Source organism: Cryptomeria japonica, chromosome 5 (assembly GCF_030272615.1).
Source record: "Cryptomeria japonica chromosome 5, Sugi_1.0, whole genome shotgun sequence".
Lineage (NCBI taxonomy): Eukaryota > Viridiplantae > Streptophyta > Pinopsida > Cupressales > Cupressaceae > Cryptomeria > Cryptomeria japonica.
In genome coordinates, this window is record NC_081409.1 from 694040487 (window position 1) to 694064202 (window position 23716).

Sequence of the window (23716 nt, forward strand, 5' to 3'; positions counted from 1 at the left end):
AGCAATTGAATAGTAAAAAAAATTTGTAATATCAATTTTGTAGATTATTGAATTTTACATCTAAGTTCATTTTCACCTTGGATCCATAGAGAAATTTAAAGTATAGAGTATAATTATCAAATTTTCTTTGGCTGGATCTTGGACCATTTTTTAAAATTTTGCTGACCATCATTTCTCTCAACTAATAGAAAATATTGAATTCTTCTATACAAAGAATGACATTGATTGGAAGTTTCCATTGATACTTTGACAACCAAGTGGATGCTCACGTATGACATTTTGGTGACTTGCATGAAAATTATTATTACCATTTACATTAATAATAAGTATGACAAGAATTACGTGTTATCAAAGTAAATAAAAATATAATAAATTCAAGTCATATATGTAGGAATAATTTTCTTTAAAGTTCATTTGATTAGATAAATTTATTAAAAAATTCATTATATGAATTGAATGTATAAAGTTAAACATGAAATATAACAAAATAACATATATGTAGAGCGTCACTTTATTATAACAAAAAAAAGAGATGCAAGGATGTTAGTAATTATTGTTATGGTGGAAAATCACAAAATTATTAATGATAATTTATATCATATTATTTATAAATATTTATTTATTTATTTATTTCTGTACAATATAAGTATTACATGTATGTGGTGAAGTTGGCCTTGAAATAAATAAAACATTTTCTATGTAATGCTCAACATATTTTTTATTATTATTGCTTTCTTTTTTCTTCTTTTATAATATAGGATGCTACAATGGTTTGTACTTTGTTTCATTCTATTAATTTAGAAAGCAATAGATGATTTTTTAATGTAAGATATTATGACAAGAATATATGAGGTATAATATATTATATTAAAACAATGAAAAGCCATGAAAATGAATTTGAACAAAGATATATTACATCGATTATCTTCTAAACATTTTAATCTATTTTCTTTGGTGTTTTGCTTTGCAAATTGTATAGCAATTTTTTTTTTTCGTAATGATCATATGTGAATGTTGACATTATTCTGAGACCTTCTAGAGATTTTACTGGAGACATTGCCACAAGTGTCGATGAATGTTCTTCTCTTGATCCTATATCAATTACGGTTTTTGATAGAATCAACCCTTGAGATTTATGTATTGTCAATGCCCATGTCAATCTTAATGGTAATTGAGGTGTTCTTCCAATTTGCATTAGTATTATTGGAATTATATTTGAATGATAATGTAAAAGTGGTGTTCCTAAATAATTACCAAATTCAACACTTGATCCGGAGGTCGTGATTCATCTTATCCAGAAGCTAGATTTAACTGGTAGGTAGTTAATTGGTAAAATAGGGTCTCTCAGTGATGTTTTGATTCAGAATGATTTCTGATGATTGCGGTAATTTTGGTGGTTAATTTAGTGTTCTTGGTGAATGAGAAGATCCTTAGGAAGTGTGTCAATGCACTTTTTTGTTCCAATGCTATGTTTTGTTCGAGATTGAAGCCAACTTGGAGCTACATGTTACACTTATTGAAGACGAATTGAAGGAGATTATTTTTTATTTAAGATTGGATATATAAGATCTAATTGGTGATTGGTTTTGGAGGTATTACAATTGTGGTGATTCATTTTGGTGCAATTGGACACACTTTCATGTGCGCACTTTGCTTTCAGACAATCCGGTAGCTGATTGAGACAAAAATAGAGTATTCAGTAGAGCAAAGACAATCGGAGATTCAGTGCTTAACTGAAACTCATTCTTGCATTTTCAGATGCTTCTTGAGAGTTCATTTCATTGTATTCCCTCATTGTAATTAAAAATTGTAAGTCAATGAGACTTCCCTGAAGGTTGCATCCTTCTGGGCAATTGTAATTGAGCAGAATGGAAGTGCATTCCCCATCTATGTAATATTTATGTACTCCTAGCCATCGTATATGAATATTGTGGGTTCCAGCCCCACCATGGTTTTTCTCTTTCTGGGTTTCCACGTAAAAATTATGGTGTTGTAGATTTGTGGATTCTTTGTTGCATGTTTATGTTCTTTTCTATTATGCATCGCTAACCGGTGGATAAAGAATAATTTTGTGGATTTGATTTCCGGTAAATCACTGATTCACCCCTCCTCTCAGTGATCCCTGATTCATCCCCCTCTTAGTGATCCCTGATTCTAACACACCTTAGTGGGTAACATGAAATGAAGAGGGAACCATACAACCCAAAGAGAGAGAGCATTAGGAATCATTAAGGGAATTGGATCTAAATCTATAGATAAGGGAGCAGTAGGAGAAGGAGGCTGAGTAGCAGGAGGAGACATCCTAGTAGGAGAAGGCGGCACCAAGACAAGAAATGACTTTGAGTCACCTTTGGAAGCAATATGAAAGGTTGTGAGATGGCAGTAATCAAGATCCTTCCACTAGGAGAGAAAAACATGTATATGAGATCCATGGTGGCAAAAAAAAGTGAGGCAACCCAAAATGAAATAACATCTGCAACAAAACAATATCCCTTCATAGTCAAGCATATTGTCTAAAGTCGCCTGCATAGCATCAAGATTATCTTGGTATCAAGTGCATTTTTTATTGTTATATTTATATTATTTATGAATTTTAACCAACCCTTTAGTGATAAGGACTTTCTTTATTATTATTCCATTATCGATAATTTAATCAAACAAGCAAGCACATTTTTTTTAGACTCAAGAGTTATGTAGCCCCTTTTATAAATTGTAGTGCAGTGGGTAAAATTTTTAAGGTGATTGGAGATATTGGCATGACACACCCTTTGATATGGCTTGGGATGGGGAGGTAGACTAGACCTCACGACTTCGTGCCTATGATAGGAAGCTCTTGCCAATCAAGTGAAGCCCCCAAACCAAAAGAGTAAGAACATTGCATTTGTAAGTTGAAACACACTTCCTAGTCTATAATTTGGATAAATATGATGACTAGTTATTTTCAATAATGATTTTTGGTAATCTACAAGTAAGATGTTTCCATCATTGTAGGAATGAACCAAATCTATCTCCATTTTGTTATTTATTACTATAAAAATCTAACAAGATGATTTCATGTTTGATATTGTATGAAAAATATACAGTAAACATTCCAAATAAATCTTTGAAAATAAAGACAAAAAAAGGTGAAAGATTGATGAACCATTCCAAACTTGACCTCCTATTTAAAAGATTCATTAAACTAATGATTCTTAAAATTTTCATTTCATATAATGACACAATACAAACTCCCGTTCCCCACCCATTAGCACATCTAACACTCATAATATAAATTACATAATCCCAAAAAGATCTTTGTCTTCCGCCTTTTAAGTGATTTTTTAAGACTACTTCAAGAATGACTCTAACACTACCATAATATAAATTACCTAATCCCAAAAGATCTTTGTCTTACGCCTTTAACTGGTTTTTTAAGACTACTTCAAGAATGACTTAATCTATATTATAAGTGACATTGATTTCCAGATGAATTGCTCCAAATGTACCGCTTCATCTAACTATTCAATTACAAATTCATCAGATGTTGGATGCTCGGAGTATTTTCTTATTATTATGTAATATAAAAAGCTGTGTTGAACGTGATCTTAATGTTAGTTAGCGATTTTGATATTGTAAAATAAAGAAGAAAAAGCGAAAAGATATCTGTTAGCAAATACCAGTCAGCCGGCAAACGAAGACGACAATATAACGACATTGAAATAAATATGTTAAAAATAAATCAAATCTTTATCTGAGGACCAAAACAATAAAATCCATTAAGAAAGTAAGAGCAGAAAGGAGTCAGGAAGAAAGGCTTCAAAGAAATTGACACCGGCGCAGAGACTGACTGGATTAAATTTGTCAATGCTCCCTTCAATAGAAACAAAAAGCAAATAATAAGAGGAAATGATGTTTCGCAGAAAACAAATTTTAAATTTCCCGTTTGCCGGCCAATGAACAACAACAAAATCGCGTCAACCCGTTTATGGAAAATTGGTTCCTGCAAGCAGACATTTGGAAAGGAAGCTATTAAAAAAATCATTTGCAGGACGTGGAAATGTCAAGTGATCAATACGACAATACAAATAATCTCTTCCAGTCTTTTGTCTTGACAATACAAACAACAAGAGTCGCGCTTTTAGAACCTTCTCTCGCTCTATATATAGAAAGCACAATTGCTTCATCACTACATGTAAGCATTTGCTCTTTACGACTAAATTCAATCGGAACGTAATGGAGAAAGTTAACGCTTTGAAATTTATGCGAGTATTGATTGTATGGCTCTTGATTTTAAAGCCTTGTGTGGGTAGTGTTTTTATTATGTGGAAAAGGCCTGGGTGTGATAACGTGGGATTCAATTACGCTGGTTGTGACTGTTTTATATATGTTTAATGACGATGATTGCGTCGGTGAACCGCATACTACTCTTGCTGCCAATACAACCGATTGCACTACTTTTGAGTGGAAAATCCTCAGCTTTCCGTGCTCATAATGCGTGCTTAGCAACTAACGCTATCCAAAAGATGAGTATTACTATGAATAAACATACTGTTCTTGTGTGCCTCTCGTTGTGTCTATTACAGTATAGCAGGAGTTGGTTCAGGATTTTTATCAGTTGTGGTGTGTTAAATTTAGTAATATTTGTATTTGGTCTGTATCTATGATTGAGATGTATTCTTCCAGTTAAATCTAGTAGGGTTTACCTCTAGTCATTAGATTGATCAATAGCTTTTAAGTTAAACCTGGGGAGTTTGTAATCGATCCTTCACATCGTATGTATGTAACCTTTATAATTGTAGGCTTTGTTTAGAGAGAGATTTACAGTTCAAGCGTTGAGTTTAGTCAATTAAAGTACCGAGTTTTTATTAATGAGATATTATATTCAAATTTTAAATTAGAATTCGTAAGTAAGTAGTAATAAAACATAAGAAGGATTAGTTTCGTACTGGAACTTAAGGCACGTCACCACTACTATAAGATAGGAGGCCCTACCCATCAATCCATTCTCCCGCACATCACCCCTACTATAAGATAGGAGGCCCTACACATCAATCCATTTTCCTCTAGGTCCAGTCTCCTATGTAGTCTATATATTTCTTTAAACACACCTAACATAATCTCTCTTTTTCAATTTGATATATTCCATCATTATCTAATGTGTATAATTTGGAATAATAAGTTTATCACTCCTTTACATGATTTATAGTTGTTATTATTGTAGAATATTATCAACTATTCTTTTTCTTTATTGTGGAACACTCAAGATATACATTAAGAGCTTTAGATGTATCTAAAGTATTGATAGTGTTACCTCTTCTTATAGAATGAATGATAAAAGTGCCTATTATTAGACTATTTCTTGTTTTTATTGGAAACACATACCTTGTATTTGAGTTGTTAGAACTATGTTCTAGGTTGGTGAACATTAATAAGGTGTTTTAGATTATTTTATTCCTATCTTTATAATAACTTTCTTTTCTTGGAAACCATATCTTATGAATTTAGATGGACAATTCTTAAAAGCATGTCCATCATTACATAGAAATTGTCAAATGTTTGACTCATCCTAAAAAATATTTTCTTAGTGAATGAAATACATAATTGGATTGGATAATTTGATTAGGCTATTTGATCTTGTATAAATCCAAGAGAATTCGGGTGTTATGTTTAGTATCTCTCATTTAAAACACAAAAATCTAATTTTGTTTATCTATTCTAGATTATATAGTAAAACATGTTCTTGGAATCCTTCTAGTGGAATTTAGGCTAAAGATTGTCTGGATTTCAATTTATATTTCTCCTTGATTATTGAGATGTTGGATATAGTTTTTAATTCTCAAACATTGAGATGTATTGTGATCTTTCACCCTATGGTACTCTCAATATTCATTATCCTTCTACCATATAGGTTTGCCTTGAGTTTTAACAAATGGTCAAGTCATGGGATATTTGACTAGATCTTCTTGGAATTTTTTTTAGAAATGACCTCCATAGGTTCTCCTAATGGATTATCCTCTTTTGGGATTACTATTTTTTGTTCCCTATCCTTGTAGGATTGGAACATTGTTTTAGATAACATATATTTTAGGATTAATTTTGGAGGATGGTGGTGTTTTGTTGTTGGGCTTTAAGTACATTAACTGATTTCATAAATAGGAAGAGGGCCCAAACTCTTACATAAAAACCAACAAGTGGAAGAGAGGAATCTCACAAGTAGTGAGATGACTTAAAAGAAAAAAAAAGGAAAAACACGTTTTTAAGGACAAGAAGATTTTTACAAGAGCAACAAATTGGTGAGAGACAATTATAATTCCTTGAATAGAAAATGCAAGTTTTGCATTGGACCCTAAAACCTAAGGTCAAAACCACCTTTAGATAGTAAGGAACACTATCAAGGTATGGGAAATTAGAACACTAGCTTTTGAAAGGAATCCTAAACTGTCTAACTTTAAGAACTCTTTGCATTGTACAAAGCATAGCCAAAGAATGAACCATAATAGAAATGATTAATAGGTTTTGGAAGGTACCTTGATACCATTTACAAAAACAACCACTATGAAAATAATATTTATAGAAATAGAAAGGGGCAATAACAAGCCCAATAATATCTGAGAAGAGTCCCCTACAAACACAACATCTAGGTCCACCTTGATAGGCCCATAGTTAGCAAACAACAAATTTGAAAGAATCAACCCACCAAGAGTATATGGAAGGAAACCTAAAACCTATTATAAATAAAAAAATGCATTGAATCAATACATTCTAAGAGAAGGAAAGAGATCAAAAATACATCAAAAATGACAAAGAAGATAACCATCCTCTGATAGAAATGAGAATAGAGAGGAAATAAAAGTTTAGATGTCTTATAAGGCACCCAAAAACCTAGTAATAGTAGAATTCCCCAGTCACTCCAAGAATAATAGGTGCCAATTTAGACTAGAGAAGCTAGTAGGAATACTAACTAAAACCACTTTGAAATAGGTTTAGAAAAGATAATATCCACCAAATGATTCATGTCAAAAGGACCAAGAAGTAGTTTCACTACACCATCCAATAGAACAACAAGAGCCACCGCAATATGGTCTCCAACAAATAAGAGAACGTCAAAAACCACCAAATAGTCCACCATTATAGGACAAAGTACAAGATTAGTTGCTAGAACCAATGCTGTAGAAAGAGCCACCTTTAAAAGATCAACTATAGTGAAGAACACAACAAAAACCACTTCTTAGCAAGGAAGAAGGTCCAAATAAGGAAGAAACCACTATCTCTAAATAAAGCAAATCACATCACAACCCAACCTAAGAGAGAAGAATCCATTGAGAGTGAAAGAACCTTGTTATTAAAAGCCATAAATACACCAAGGTACATGGGGATAAAACAACCCTGGAATGGAAACAACAGAAACCCCAAAAAATAAATAGTATCTTAAAGGCAGTAGCACTAAAGAACTCACAAATACATCCACCAATGGCAATAGGGTAAACTTCCAAATTGTTGAGAATCACACATGAATAAAATGAGAGAATAAAATAGTGACACCTCTATAGAGGGTTACACACCCTTCTGCAGAGGTAGTAATACACCTAGCATGCTTATTCATAACATTGTTAGAGAATGCAAACTCCCCAACCAACACAATTGATGAAAAAAGATATACACTTCTAAAGGCAGTAAGGCCATGAAGACACCAACTGCAAGCCATGAACATACAAGAAAACCTCTCTTGCAAGACCCAAGACACTCAACCGCAAAAGGACTAGTCCAACCTTTACCATGGTAGGCATAGAAGATGGAAGATCAAAAATGTCAAAAGAGATTGAAAGAATCAAAACACCTTCGTCCAAACTATTTACCTTAGCACCCCATAAAATCTAAATAATAGACCCCTAAAGAGAAAGGGGAGCATCAAGATCAAACCCTACAAAGATAAGGGGTGTCAAATTTGACCCACTAAAGGAAAATATAATTAACACCACAAGGCCCCAAAGTAGGCCATTAAATAGAAGGAGTTAAAATAAAAAGATCAAAGCCAAAATAGTTATGAGTTCACGAAAGATAGATGCCTTCGAAAACAAAGGACCCAAATTTCACCCTCCACTAAGATGCATAAATAGAGGAGAACCTAGACAGAAAAGATAAAGACCCCCAAGAACAAACAAGAAAGAAAATTAACTTTAACCCAAACTACAAATACAAGGAGCTTTTCTCCGACCTCACCAAACAAATCACAAAAGGAGGCAAACCTACCAACTAGAATAGGCTTATTGCTAGGAAGAGCCTATGCATCTCCTTTATCTTCCGATTCCCTATCCTAAACCAAAAATTCTCCCTCCTAAAGCCCTAGCCTCTCTTCCACTCTCACTCACCATCACATCACCAAGATTACTTTTTGGACACATTTAGTATATTCACACCATTATTAAAGTTATATTTTGTAAGGTGTTGGTAAATTATACCTCCAAATTTAAATAATCTAATGGAATATCTCTCAAATTATTATAAATATAAATGAATGCAATGTGCATACAAGTCAGATTTGAAAATGAAAATAAAAATTAAGCCATGAGGCATGTCAGGTTCATCAAATTGTAAGGATAGATAAATTATGGATTCAACACTTTGGTACATGATAAAGCCACTAATTTCACCTTGAAATAACCTTACTTTAAAGGAGAGAATTGAACTTGATAGATCCAATCCTAAAAAATGACTAAATATAGATCAAGTTAATCCTTCATTCCTTTGTTAGAGTTGAAATTTAAATGTAATTAGGTTAAGTGGGAGTTCTAGATCTAGGATAAATAATGAGAAATTAACATAAAATAAATAGTAAAAGAATGTTCCAAATATCATGTAGAAGTATAAACGCATATTCAAGGACGGAAAATAGATCAAAACCTATGATGAAGATTCAATCTAAATTATCAAGACTAGGCGGAGTAGGTCGCATTTTTTCTCTAAATATACTAGCGAGACAGACTAGATATCTTTTTGGATTAGGATGACACACATAATCTAGTGTGAAAAGGTCATTATAAATTTCTAGCAATGAGGGGAGTCGGTTAGCCCGGTCTTTCACTTTTTTCACCTTCAAAAGCTAAGTTTGGTTATCACCATATACATTGTTGAATTCCTTGCTTGCAGCTCCTGAGACAATTTCATGCATGCAAAGAGAAAGAAATAGGGTTGTTGATGGGGGTTTTCCCCAATTTAGGAATTAACCTTGAATTAAATTAAAGTAGGGTGATGGTGGGAAAATGATGAGTGATAGATCAAGAGGAAAGCTAACCCTTTCCCTTAAAGAGAGATGAAGGTTTCACTATTGAGTATTCTTCAAGCATTTTTTACCATTACATTAGGGAGAGAAGGGGTAATTCACTAGATCCACTCTCCACACAAAGATGATAGATTGAATTCCGAATGAATTAAGGATGTTATGATGATCCGCTTACTCCCTTTTGTTTGATTTGGAAAGGAAATTGATTGAATTATGTAGTGCAAAAGAGACAAATATTCAATTATAACTTAAGATCTGAATATGGGATGAAGTTGTGCACCTGGATTTGGAAATAAAATGTTAAGACAAATTCATCTTGCAAATTTGACGGAAAGTTGTCCAGACCGTGGCAGGAATGTACATGGTCCTCTAAAAAATGCATGAAACGAAAATGGTTTTTCTGCCTCTACAAATGAAGCCCAAATCCAAAAATACAGTTGTGCACCTACAACCTACACACACAGAGGAGAGGGAAATGTGTAGGGATTGGGGCTTTGCCTTTAGGTCAAACCCTAGTTTTGGAATTAACCAAGTAATGAAAGAAAGTACTTGCAAGTAGATGTAAATGAAAGCCTGAATTGTAAATCACCTCAAGGGAGTTTGTAGTAGCAATTTTGATAGAAATGCTTGTATGGAATTGTATGCTGAAATCAATCTCCTCTTTAATGGTTGAATCCTTGACTTTAATGCAACACCTAGCCTTGAAGGGAGACTTGAGAATGCTCAATTCTGGAAAAGTATGCTTGAATTCTCTTGAATGGTTGATCGCTTATGAATTTTATACTCATCCAACTTCAACATATCCAACTTGTGCAAATGAGAGGATGAATGCCTCTTAAATACATGTTTGAAGGATTTGAATTTCGTTGCAGGCTGACATCGGGGAGATTTCCCACTCACTGCACAACCCACAATGCTTGCACTAAAAGGGTCCTACTGCAAAATAGGAAAGGGAGAGGGGCACCATGCCCCTATCCTAGGAGGACAAGGATGCCACTCCCCTATCCAATGGGGAAAAATGATGCTATGTGTCTTTCCTACCCCTATCTTCGAGACAAAGTGTGGATAGAGTGATGTAGAGGCCAAGGAAGAAGCAATTTTCACAAGCCAAGCACTCTCCAGTCTATGATCACACTAGAAGATTTGAGTTCGCATGCGTGAGGACCCTAATACAGTCATAAATTTATAGGGTCACAATTTTATGACACTGCATTTAGCCACAACTTTAGTGGGAATATAATCATATGCCAATACTATCAGTAAAGTACAAGGAAACAAGATTGAAAAACTTTTACCATGTCAAGGAGGCAAGATGCACCAAGACCCTAGTGGACTTAGGATCTTATGACTTCGATTGACATAGTAAAAGGGAAGATGGAGAAGGGGATAACCATGAATGCAAGTAGAGAAGTCCCCTTCACTATGAGTCACGAAAACAAGGATACAAAAGATTACAAAGCAAAGCGAAATTCACTAAGTAATTCTAAGTATCAGAAGAAGGAAGGAATGAGTGGAGTGTATTCTCGCACACTAAAGTGATCACACATGCCTTATCAGGAGTGATTTATTTACGGTAGTATACACCGAAGAAAAAAAGAAGAGAGGGAGCACGTTATTGCAAGGATTTAGCCCCTAATTGAGGTATAAACCCAAGGATAATGAACACAAAACATGAGGTAGTTTCTCTTTCCTCGGGGTCAGTATATTGTATGATAGCTCATGTTTATCATGTATGTATATGCATATAATAATCTTCATTCCCTAAAGAAAGACACTACCTTAGAAGAAAGGGAAGAGAGGATGTCTTTTGGTTCAACATGAAAGAGACCTAGAAAATATCTTAATGCCTTGCATCGTCCCCAAGAAGACATTAAGCGAAGAATAGAAGAACAAGGATACATATAGAAGAATGGTCACAAAAGAGAAAGAAAGAGAGAGAGAAATATATACAGTGCTAATATTGCTAATCTAGCACAACATCCACCTCCCGATCTTTCTTATCACTATTTTAGGAAGGCGAGAAACATGCCAGAGGAAAGATATCGAGCACAACAAATGGAGCTATCACAAGATCCAAACAAGGACTATGCTCATGTTGTAAGTCACTTTGTTTGATTCTAGGAGATAGGATTAATGTTTGTGAAAAATCATCCGATAAATTGTTTATCCACATCAATATATTCATGCTCACTATCAGAAGCATTAGGAGTTGTATTACCATTATGAATAACATTTTCACTCATTTCTGCATCAAATTTTAAAGCAAGAGGAGAAAGAATATGAATAGGAGTAAAACCATCACATGTTTTATGCAACTTATGATTTGGAGATGTTGGTTGAACATCTTGCTTAGGACAAAAGGGAATCATGTCAACTATTGGAGTCTGACGAGATTGAGTATTGTGAGGGATAGCTTCATGAGATAGAACACGACGTCTTCATCGATGTTCTCTTGCACAATGATTCCGTTGAGTCTTAGTAGAGGGTTGAGAAGGAGGAGGAACACTTCAAGAAGGAGGAGTGGTTTTCCCCTGAATAGTGGAAGGTTTAGGTTGATTTATTTTTGGTTGAATGATAGGAGAAGCATGCCTCTTCTCTTGATAAGAGGAATGAGGAGGAACTATGCCATAGAAAGGAGGAATATTAAGTGTAGGAAGGAGACCAAGTCCATCATGAGGAGGAGTTATAGGTCTAACCTTAGGCTTCAGCCAATAGGACATATTCTCCCTCTGTGTCCATGCTTCATGATTCAAGAGTCATAAGATAGTAATAATTGTTGACTCCCCTTGAACCATACATATCCTTACACATTTAAGTGCTGCTGAATGGTGGGACAACTCCCATATTTTGTCTCAAGTACTCAAAATATGCCCAAAGGAAGTGGCTTGGTAAATATGCTAGCACTCTTCTCACTGGTTGAAACATAGTCGACTATGACCTAATTATTTGCTACCTTCTCCCTCAAGAAGTGATACTTGATTGCAATGTGTTTTGTTCTTGAGTGCATTATTGGATTCTTGTAGATTTTGATTGCACTTGAGTTATCACACCGGATTGGAATAGGTTCCGATATCTCCACTTATATGTCCTTTAGTGTATGCTTCATCCACAATACCTTTGAACTGTGAACAATATGTAGCAACTACTATATACTCTGCCTCAGCAATAGATAATGACACTGAATCTTTCTTTTTGATGTTCCATGATACTAACCGATCTCCTAAGTAGAAGGAGCCTCCAATTGTACTCTGACGGTCATAAATATTTCCTGCCCAATCTACATTAGTAAAATCCTGTACAGAGAAGTCTCCTTTCTTTGCATACCACAAACCATAACTGATCATTCCTTGAAGATACCTAAAGATTATCCTAACTACATTTAAGTGAGACTATTTAGGACCAGCTTGGAATCTTGTAACCATGAAAATTGCTTGTACAATATCTAGTCTAGATGTTGTTAGATATAACAGACTACCAATCACAGACCTATACAATGTCTGCTCTACTTTTGGAGACCCATCTAGTTTGCTCAAATTACAACTAGAAATCATGGGAGTACTTACCGATTTACTATCCTCTATTTGAATTTTTTTCAACATGTCTTTGACATATTTGGTTTGTGAGATGAAAATCTCTTTCTCTTGTTGTGAGATTTGCAAACAAAAAAAATAAGACAACTCACCCAACATGGTGGTGTAGGGGAACTTAGTAAATTTTGTTGATTTTGTCTCCAAAATGTTTGAATCATGTTTTTAGTTTTGTAATAAGGCCAAGAGGCCATTGTGTGTGTGCTCAAATGAATGTAAGGGCCCTAAGAGTCTTTTTTTGGCCAATGGTTCCATGTGAGCTATTAAGGGTTCCAAGTAGAGAACTTAATAGGATAAGTTATTTTTGGGTTAATGTAGGTTGTTTGATGTTGTTTTGAAGTTTTTGAGGTCATATGAGTCATTTTAAAGTGACCAATTTTGGGTTTGAGAAAATTTGCTCACTTATGCAACAAATTGCAAAAGTTGTAAAAGTTACTCATAGCAACTTTGCAACATTTTCATACACCAATGGCTAGTTGGTTGACACAATTGGTTACGAGTGTGTGTAACTACTCCAAGGCCATTATAAGGCTTTGAAAGGCTGAAGATAATTAGTTGTTTAACATCTGAAGCAAATAAACTAATTTGGTTTCCCATTTGGTGTGTTTTTTTGAGTTACCACCTGTTCTTTGCAAGTTTGTATGTCTTGTAGAGATTGATACATCCAAAAATGGGTCATGGATTAATAGACCGGTCTCTTACCTTCATTTTATTTCATTTGGAGTCTTGAAGTGTTGTAGTTTGTGAATAATCTTCATTTTGTTGCAAGAGGGTTCAAAGGTCCTAAAAACAAGGGTTTTGAGAACAAAATTGCTCCAACCTAACATTCCATGGTGGATATCCTCTCTAAAACCTTGCAGAATGCTAGGTTGAATTGTATACTATGTTTTGTTTTTGGTTTTGAGTCAGAGGAAGCTAAATCAAAGATTTACCACCATACCCTAGGCTTGGCACGTTGAGTTGGCAAGCATTAGGTATATGGATACAAGGCCCTGATTGGGTGAGTCAGGTGGGTGAAGGTGAAGTATGACTAGATTGGAATACCATATGGAGGTACAGACCTCAAACCAACATCAATTCACAAAGGCAATCAGACCGGTGAAGGAGGTTTAACCAATCCCTACTTTGAAGGCCTAAGAAGGGGCAATTAGGCCTAATTAAACTGGTAAGGGTTAGATATGTTAATGATAAAACCCACCTTTGGTTTCGCAATATTGTATGTAAACCCCAAAAGGGTGTCTAGAATATAAAATATTTTATAGGTTTGTTAAGGAAGTTTAATCGGTAAATGCAAAATACCTAGTCGACAGGGCTACTAGAATTAGGTCTCCTATTATCCCTAAAAGTGCAGTTTGTGGATAAAACACCAAACCAGTAAATGTCTAAAGCTCATGAGAAAGGAGTAGGGTTGGAAATCCATCCAAAATCATCCACTCCTATGTGTGTGGTGTGTGGAATGAATATCCTATGGTAGAGTGGTTGAACTCTTAGGTTGAGTGTGAAAGGGAGTGGGAAAACAAGGTCTCCTAGCCAAGAAAATGGAACTGACAAAACAACAAGTGCTTACCCTAGCCTAATGACCTTGGGAAGGTTAAAGAGGGTAATTCTTGCAGACCCTTGGAGGGTGTTAGGGGTAGAATCATTGGATGGTTATTGTGTAGCTTGGAGGAGATATGTAGAGAAGGAAGCATTAATAGGTGAGAGACAATCTACTCTACATCAGATTGGTATCAGATCCAATTGATTGAACAAAGTGGTGTATGTCAGACCCAGAGGTGGAGTTAGAAGCCAAAAGCATGCCACCAAAGGCAACAAGCTGAGAGACCATTAGGAAGTTGGTCCAAGACATGCTTAGTGAAGCCTGGGAGCAAGAAACCAAGAAAGGAAAGGGCAAAGTCATTGAATAGGTTGATGAAAGTGATGATGAAGATGTAGATGTGATAGGAGTCCTAGCAGAAAGGAAGGATTTGGACAAAGATCAATAGATCTTCTTGGATGCCCTCAGGTCTCTCAATGAAGATAATTTAGAAGGTTTACCTATCTACAATGGAAGCTTAAATGGAGAAGAGTTGTTGGATTGGATAGAAGCCTTCAACAATCATTTTGAATACAAGGATTTTGCAGAAGAAAAGAGGGTCAATTTTCCCAAGTCAAGATTGAAGGGATCAACCCTGGTATGATGGAACATGATGCAAGAAGAAAGAGAACAAACCGGGTGGAAGAAGATCATCTCTTGGGAGAGAATGAAGATCAAGATTAAAACTCAATTCCTACCTATAGATTATGAGGTGTAGATGCACAAGAAGTTACAAAATTTGAAACAAAGAGAAATGGATGCGAGTACCTACACAAAGGGATTCAACAAACTTACCCTAAGATCTAGGAATCAAGAGGAAGAAGTGGAGAAGGTTGCAAGGTACTTAAATGGCCTTAGAAAAAACATCCAAGATGAGATCACCATGATAGCACTTGACACAGTCCACAAATACTTGTAGTTAGCTTTGAGAGTAGAAGATAAGATCAAAGGAAAGGTGAACATAATCAAAGGGGCAGAAGTGGCAGATGTTTCCAAGGAAGAGGTACCTTTGGAAGGGGATATAACCCCAACAAGAATTAAGAAGGAAATCTATTAGAGAATGGTGGTGATATTTCTCAAAAAGGAGGATAGTCTAGAGGCAACTCTAGAGGGAGGAATAACTATAGAGGCAGATTTGGTTATTCAGGAAGAGGAAGTACAGTTTTCACTGGAAAATTCTACCATTGTCATCAAGTGGGGCATGTAACATGAGCCGGTGTCTTGAAAAGACTTCAAGCTCTCACATGGGAGACAAGAGAACTAAGTTGGTGCAAGAGGAGGATTGTCAAAGTGTTACCTCACCAATAAGGAAGGCAGGACCAGTCCTAGATGGAGAGAATTTGATGCTAAGAAGGACCTTGTTGAAGGTACCACAGTCCAAAGAACCTACTCAAAGGAAAACACTTTTCAAAACCACGTGTAAATATCATGGAAAGATTTGTAAAGTTAGAGTGGATTCAGGGACTACTAAGAACATTGTAGTAGTTGAGATGGTAGACAATCTAAAATTGAAAAGGTTGCCATATACCACCTCATATAAGGTGTCTTGGTTGAGTAAGGTTTAGCATGTGCTTTTAGATGAGCAAACTTATGTAGATTTTGAAATAGGAGATTACAAGGATAGTGTTCTATGTGAAATATTAGCCATGGATGCATGTCACTTGCTATTGGGATGCCCTTGGCAATATGATGTCAAAGCCATACATGATGGGGAGAAGAATTCCTATGTTATCACCAAGGAAGGTAGAAATTTTCAAATTGATCCCTTGATTGATCAAGGAGAAGAAAGACATGTTGGATCAAGTGTTATATTGCTCAATGGGAAATAATTCTTGAAGTTGTTGAAGGATGAAGGGAACCAAGGATGTGCTCTCATAGTGAAACCTAAAGAAGAGATGAAGACTAAAACCAAACCGATGATACCTCAAGAGGTGAAGACCTTGCTAGACTGGTACAGGGACATAGTTATCAATGAGATGTCAGATGCCTTACCCCCTATGAGATATGTTAACCATCAGATAAACCTCATACCTAGTTCAAATTTGCCAAATAAAGCTGCTTACAAAATGGAACCTACTGAAAATGATGAAATAGAAGAAGAAGTACAGGAATTACTAGAAAAGGGGTTGATAAAGAAGAGTTTAAGTCCATGTGCAGTACCTACTATTTTGGCACCAAAGAAAGATGGAAAGTGGAGGATATGCACTGATTCAATGGCCATAAACAAAATCAAAATTAGGTACTAGTTCAACATGCCAAGGATTGAGGATCTAATGGACTACCTAGGTGGAGCTTGCTACTTTTCTAAGGTGGATTTGAAATCAAGCTATCAACAAATTAGGATCAGACCTAGTGATGAATGGAAGATGACCTTTAAAACAAATGATGGGCTATATGAATGGTTGGTGATGCCCTTTGGGCTCACAAATACACCTAGAACCTTCATGAGACTCGTGAATGAAGTTTTTATAGAGTTCATTGGTAAGTTTGTCATTGTTTATCTTGATGACATTTTGATTTTTAGAAGCTCAAAAGAGGAGCATATCAAACATTTGAATCAAGTTTTGAGGAGGTTACATCAAGAAAAGTTGATGATAAACCTGGACAAATGTGAGTTTTTCAAAAATGAATTGGTGTATCTTGGTTTTGTAGTTTCTCAAGGTTGTTTAAAAATGGATCCATCAAAAGTGGAAGCAATAGTGAATTGGCATACTCCTAAGTCAATAGGAGATGTAATAAGTTTCCATGGTTTAGCTTTTTTATATAGGAATTTCGTTAAAGATTTTAGCCATGTGTGTTCACCTATCTTGAACACCATCAAAGGTGGGATAAAATGTCATTTTAAGTGGACTAGTGTAACAGACAAGGGGTTTGAGTTGTTAAAACAAAAGGTAGAATAAATACCTTACCTTAGGCTCCCTGATTTCAATCATCTCTTCACTGTGGAGTGTGGTGCTAGCAAGTTGGCTATAGGGGCCATTTTGAGCCAAGAAGGTCACCCGATTTCATTTTTCTCTAAGAAGCTCAATGAGGAAAAACAAAAGTATTCTACCTATGATCTATAATTATATGTCATGGTGCAATCTCTCAAGAAGTGGTGGCGTTATTTGTTACCTAAAGAGTTCATAGTCTACACTGATAATCATGCACTTAGTTTTGTGAATGGGCAGGAGAAATTGAAACAAAGACACCTCAAGTGTGTTGAATATTTGCAGGCCTACACCTTTTCCATCAAACACAAGAAAGGAGTCACTAATAAGGTAGAAAATTCCTTAAGTAGAAGGGTTGTAACCATCCAAGAAGTGCAGCTACAAAGTGTGGGGTTAAATGATCTCAAAGACCTCTGCCAAGGTGACAAAGATTTTGGTGAAGCATATAATATTTTCTCAAAGTTTGCTAATGCTTATCATGTTGCCTATTCTGATTTTATGTTGCAAGAAGTCTTATTGTTTAAAGGACACCTACTTTGTATACCACAGTCCTCTATGAGAGAATATTATCAAGGAGAAGCATCAAGGCAGTCTAAGTGGATATTTTGGTCTTGACAAGACCTTAGAGCAGGTTGGCAGGTTCTACCATTGGCCTAAACTACAGTCCAATGTTAGGATGGCTATGGAGGAATGTGCTATTTGTCAAAGGGCTAAGGGTACCTCCAACAATGCAAGTTTATATCATCCTCTTTCCATACCAACAAGGCCATGGGAGTGTGTGAGTATGGACTTTGTTCTTGGTTTACCTAGAACTCCAAGAGGATATGACAATGTCTATGTCATAGTGGATAGATTCAAATAGATGGAACACTTTGTGCCTTGAAAATGCACTAATGATGCATCCTACATAGGAGGGTTGTTTTTTAAAGAGATTGCAAGGATCCATGGTTTACCACTTAGTATTGTGAGTGATAGAGATACAAAAGATGTGAGCCACTTTTGGCAAACCTTTTAGAAGAAACTTGGTACCAAACTTTCTTTTTCATCTACATACCATCCACAATCTAATGGTCAAACTGAAGTAGTAAATAGGTCCTTGGGTAATTTACTAAGATGTCTCACCAAACAACATGGTCAAGTTTGAGATTTAGTATTGGGACAAGCAAAATATGCCTACAATGACTCTATCAATAGGAGCATAGACTAGAGTCCATTTGAGATTGTATGTGGATATCATCCAAGGGGTATTTTAGAACTCAGAGATCTCAGTTCCATTAACAATAGGAGTTCTCAAGGCAAAAAATTTATAGAGCAGAAAAACAATGAGAAATACAAGACACAAGAAAATAAGACAAGAAGAGAAGTACGGTACAAGATAGGTGATCTAGTTATGGCCTATCTGAGAAAGGAGAAACTCCCTAAGGGACAACTTAGCAAGCTATGCATGAAGAGGATTGGACCTCTTAAGGTTGTGTATAAGTATGGAAACAATGCCTATGAGGTTGAACTACCACCAAACTTGGGAATATAACCAAATATTTAATGTGTGTGATTTGCATTAGTATAAAGGAACTCAGTCAACTAAAAAAAAAGAATAGACTACTACTATGAAAGATGTCAATTGGATCGAAGACCTACCTCCAAGCCAACCGATGACATTGAAATGCATTCTAGATTCCAAGACTGTCAAAAGTACTAGGAAAGGAGTTTATAGAGACTACTTGGTTAAATGAATAGGTCTCCCTAAATCTGAAGCTACATGAATGTCTTTAGGAGATATACTACAACATGGAACCACTGTTCAAGCCCTATCCCCTGAAGGGACTTGAGATCATCCTACCCGGGGAGTATGGTGTAGGGGCACTTAGCAAAATTTGTTGATTTTGTTTCCAAGATGTTGGAATCATGTTTTTAGTTTTGAAATAAGGCCAAAAGGCCATTGATTGTGTGCTCAAATGAATGTAAGGGCCCTAAGAGTCTTTGTTTGGCCAATGTTGGCATGTGAGCTCTTAAGGGTACCAAGTAGAGAACTTAATAGGGTAAGTTGTTTATGGGTTAATGTAGGTTGGTTGATGTTGTTTTAAAGTTATTGAGGTCATATGAGTCATTTTAAAGTGACCAAGTTTGGGTTTGAGCAAAGTTGCTGACCTATGCAATAAATTGCAAAAGTTGCAAAAGTTGCTCATAGGAACTTTACAACATTTTCATACACCAACGGCTAGTTGGTTGACACAATTGGTTATTAGAATGTGTAACTACTCCAAGGCCAATATAAGGCTTGGAAAGACTAAAGATAATCAATTGTTTTACCTTCAATTTATTGCAAGTGGGTTCAAAGGTCCTAAAAATTAGGGTTTTGAGAACAAAATGGCTCTAACCTAACATTCCATGGTGGATATCCTCTCTGAAGCCTTGTGGAATGTTAGGATGCATTGTATACTATGTTTTCTTTTTATTTTTCAGTCAAGGGAAGCTAAATCAAATATTTGCCACCATACCCTAGGATTGAGACATTGAGTTGGCAAGCATTAGGTATATGGATAAAAGGCCCTAATTGGGTGAGTCTGGTGGGTGAAGGTGATGTATGGATGGATTGGAATACCATATGGAGGTAAAAACCTCAAACCAACATTAATTCATAAAGGTAATCACACTGGTGAAGGATTTTTAACCAATCCCTACTTTTAAGGCCTAGGAAGGGGCAATTAGGCCTAATTAAACCGGTAAGGGTTAATATGTTAATGAAAAAACCCACCTCCAATTTTGCAATATTATATGTAAACCCAAAAAGGGTGTCTAGAATGTAAAATATTTCATAGAGTTGTTAAGGAAGTTTAACCAGTAAATGTAGAATATCTTGCTGACATGGCTACTAGAATTAAGTTTCCTATTATGCCTAAAAGTGATGTTTGAGGATAAAACACCAAACCGGTAAATGTATAAAGCTCTTGATCAAGATTAGGGTTGTAAATCCATCCAAAATCACCCACCCCTATGTGTGTAGTGTGGGGAATGAAGATCTTGTGGTAGATGGGTTGAACTCTCAGGTTGAGTGTGAAAGGGAGTAGGAAAACAAGGTCTCCTAATGAAGAAAATGAAACTCACAAAACAACAAGTGCTTATCCTATCCTAAGGACCTTGGGAAGGTCAGAGAGGGTAAGTCTTGTAGACCCTTAGAGGGTGTGAGGGGTAGAATCATTGGATGGTTCTTGTGTAGGTTGGAGGAGATACCTAGACAAGGAAGCATTAATAGGTGAGAGATAATCTACTCTACATCATAAGGACATCTGAAATCCTCTCTTCATCTGATCTGCAAATTATTTGCGCATGATCTCCTTATCTCCACAAAAAATAATATCATCCACATATACAATAACAATAATCACATGACCTCCATTTACCTTGATATATAAGTTGTTATTTGCATTCCCTTTCCAAAATCCTTTCTCTTTCAAGTATTTGTCTAACTAGGAATACCATGCTTTGGGGGCCTGCTTCAAACCATACAAGGCTTTCTTCAACTAGCATACACAATTATCATCATCATGTAATAGATATCCTTTCGATTGCTCCATATACACCTCTTCTTCAAGATTACCATTCAAGAATGTAGATTTGACATCCATTTGGTAAACCTTGTAACCTTTATAGGCAGAGAAAGCTAAAAAAATTCTTATTGCCTCTAATCTAGCAACTAGTGAAAAGGTCTCTTCGAAGTCAATACCTTCCACTTGAGCATACACTTTGAAAACTAACCTTTCTTTATGCTAGATTATCTTGCCTTATTCATTTATCTTGTTCTGGTAGACCCACTTGGTACCTATGACATTCTTGTTTTGCCAGTCTAGGAACAAGTTCCCAAGTTTGATTTTTCTCAATATGTTTCAGCTCTTCATCCATGGCATCTACCCACTTCTCACTTTTGCTATCTTCATCAAAAAATTTGGGCTCAAGTTCTATCATGAGGCATAAATTTACCTACTCATCATTCCGGGCTAGTCTCCTTCTGGTCTACACACCTTCATTTTTATCTCCTTTGATTTGTTCTTCTAGATGGTTCTTCTGAACATACCAATTAGAGTTCTTTCTTGGTACTTCTTCTACTGGTCCATTGTAAGATTGATCTTCATGATCAACATCTAAATCATCGATATAGGGTGTCGATGCAAATTCTCTATTATGTAGGTCTTCATCTATTCTCACATTTATACTATCAACCATTTTTCTCAATTTCTTGTTGTGGCATTTGTAGGCTTTTCTATTGGTTGAGTAACCCAAGAAGATTCCTTCATCACTCTAGTAATCAAAACTTCCTAATCCATTACCATCTCTTTTGATGAAACACTTACTTCCGAACACTCTAAAATTCTTGAGTGATGGTTTTTGGTCATACCATAACTCATAAGGAGTCATTCTACTATTCACTCTTAGCTGTATCTTGTTTAATGTGTAGACAATAGTATGAACGGCTTCCTTCCAATATGTATCTGGTATGCTAGCCTCATTCAACATTGTTCTAGCCATATCCTTCACTATCCTATTCTTCCTTTCTGCCACACCATTATGTTGTGGTGTTCTTGTTGTTGAATACTGTCTCCAAATTACATGTTTCTCAAAGTAGTCAATAAATTCATTTGAAGAATATTATCCACCCCAGTCCGATCTTAAGCACTTTAACCGGTGTCCACTGTCAGTTTAAACCATCCTTCTAAAAACCTTGAATCTTTCAAATGCCTATGATTTTTCATGCAAAAATGTCACCCAAGTCATCCTTGAGTAGTCATCAATGAATAGCATGAGGTATCTCTCACCAGTTAGAGCCCTTGTCTTTGTTGGTCCACATAAATTTGTATGTACTAACTCCAAAGGTCTTGAGGTATTGTACTCTTTTGTTTTGCAACTCCCTTTGATTTTCTTCCATGTAATGCATTCATCACAAAAAGTACTTGCTAGTTTAGTTATTTGTGAAATATTTCTCACATAGCAGTTTTTGGTTATCTTCACCACATTATCAAAGTTCACATGACCTAATCTTCGGTGCCACAACCAGCTTTCATCAACATGTCCCATCATGCATTAGGACTCGTAGCATTCCTTCAAATTGTAGACATTACCATCTATCCTCTTTCCTTCTGCTACAACCTGACCAGTACTCTACTTGCTTATCTGATAACCGGTAGAGTCAAACGTGAACTTGTACCCTTTTACACTTAACAGATTATTCTTTATCCCTTCAACATAGTACATATCATGATCCTTGAGCTTTCCATCAATATTCAATGTAGCATGGCCCTTAGTCTCGATAGAAGAATTGTCACCAAACTAGACAGAACCACCATTCCAATCATCAAGCTTGATAAAAAAATTCTTGTCTCTAGTCATGTGATTTGAGTAGCCACTATCTACTACCCATAGATTCCTCCTTTTAGCATGTACAACACTCTGCACAATCAAGCTTGACTTTGTCTTTTTCTTCTCCTTCTCTATCCAAACCTGTTTCTCTTCTTTCTTCTCCTCTTATGTCATCTTGTGTTGTGCTTTGGTCTCTATCCTCTGATCTGGTACTGTTTTGTTTTGCTCATCAATTCTCAACTTACAATGCCTTGCTATGTGACCAAAATTTTGACACTTGTAAAATTTTACATTAGCATTGAAATATGTATCCAGAGCAATCTCGTAGGACATCTGCACATTTCTCCTACACTCATAAATCTTATGACCATATTCATTGCAATTATAACATGTGACATTTGTACTTTGTAATGTAGAAATGAGTTTCTACTATCAAAACTAGGATTTACATTCATTTTCCTACAATCTTCCATTCTATGACCGTACTTATTACACCGGTGATGATAACCATGAAAGTTTGGAACATACATGCTAGATTGCCTTGGTCCTGCAAATGACTGCCCCACCAGGGGTCTTCCTTTCATACTATTAACTATGGTGAACCCTTCATGATCAACTCTTGCATTTCTCTTTGGATCTGCATGTTGATGCATTGACTATGGCCTGCGGTTCATTTATGGTGTATACCGGTTTGTGTGGTAGTTTCTAATAGAATCTGCATATGTCTACTTACCAGTATCCTTTCTTACCATGAATTTCTTCTTCTCTTCACCTTCATTTAAAGAAGTAAATTGTATCTCCTTACCGTATGTGTCTTTTCTATTTGAAATTGGACCTTCTACAAATCCTAAGCCATTGGTATCTTTAGATTGCTTCTGTTTTCTCAATATCTTGTCTAAAGTTTTGATGTTTCCTTCATATTTGCTTCTCACTTTTATTTCTTCCTTACTTTTCTCTAGTTCCTTTTGGAGCTTGAAAATTTCTTCTTCCACGTTCTGATGCTCCTTCTCCT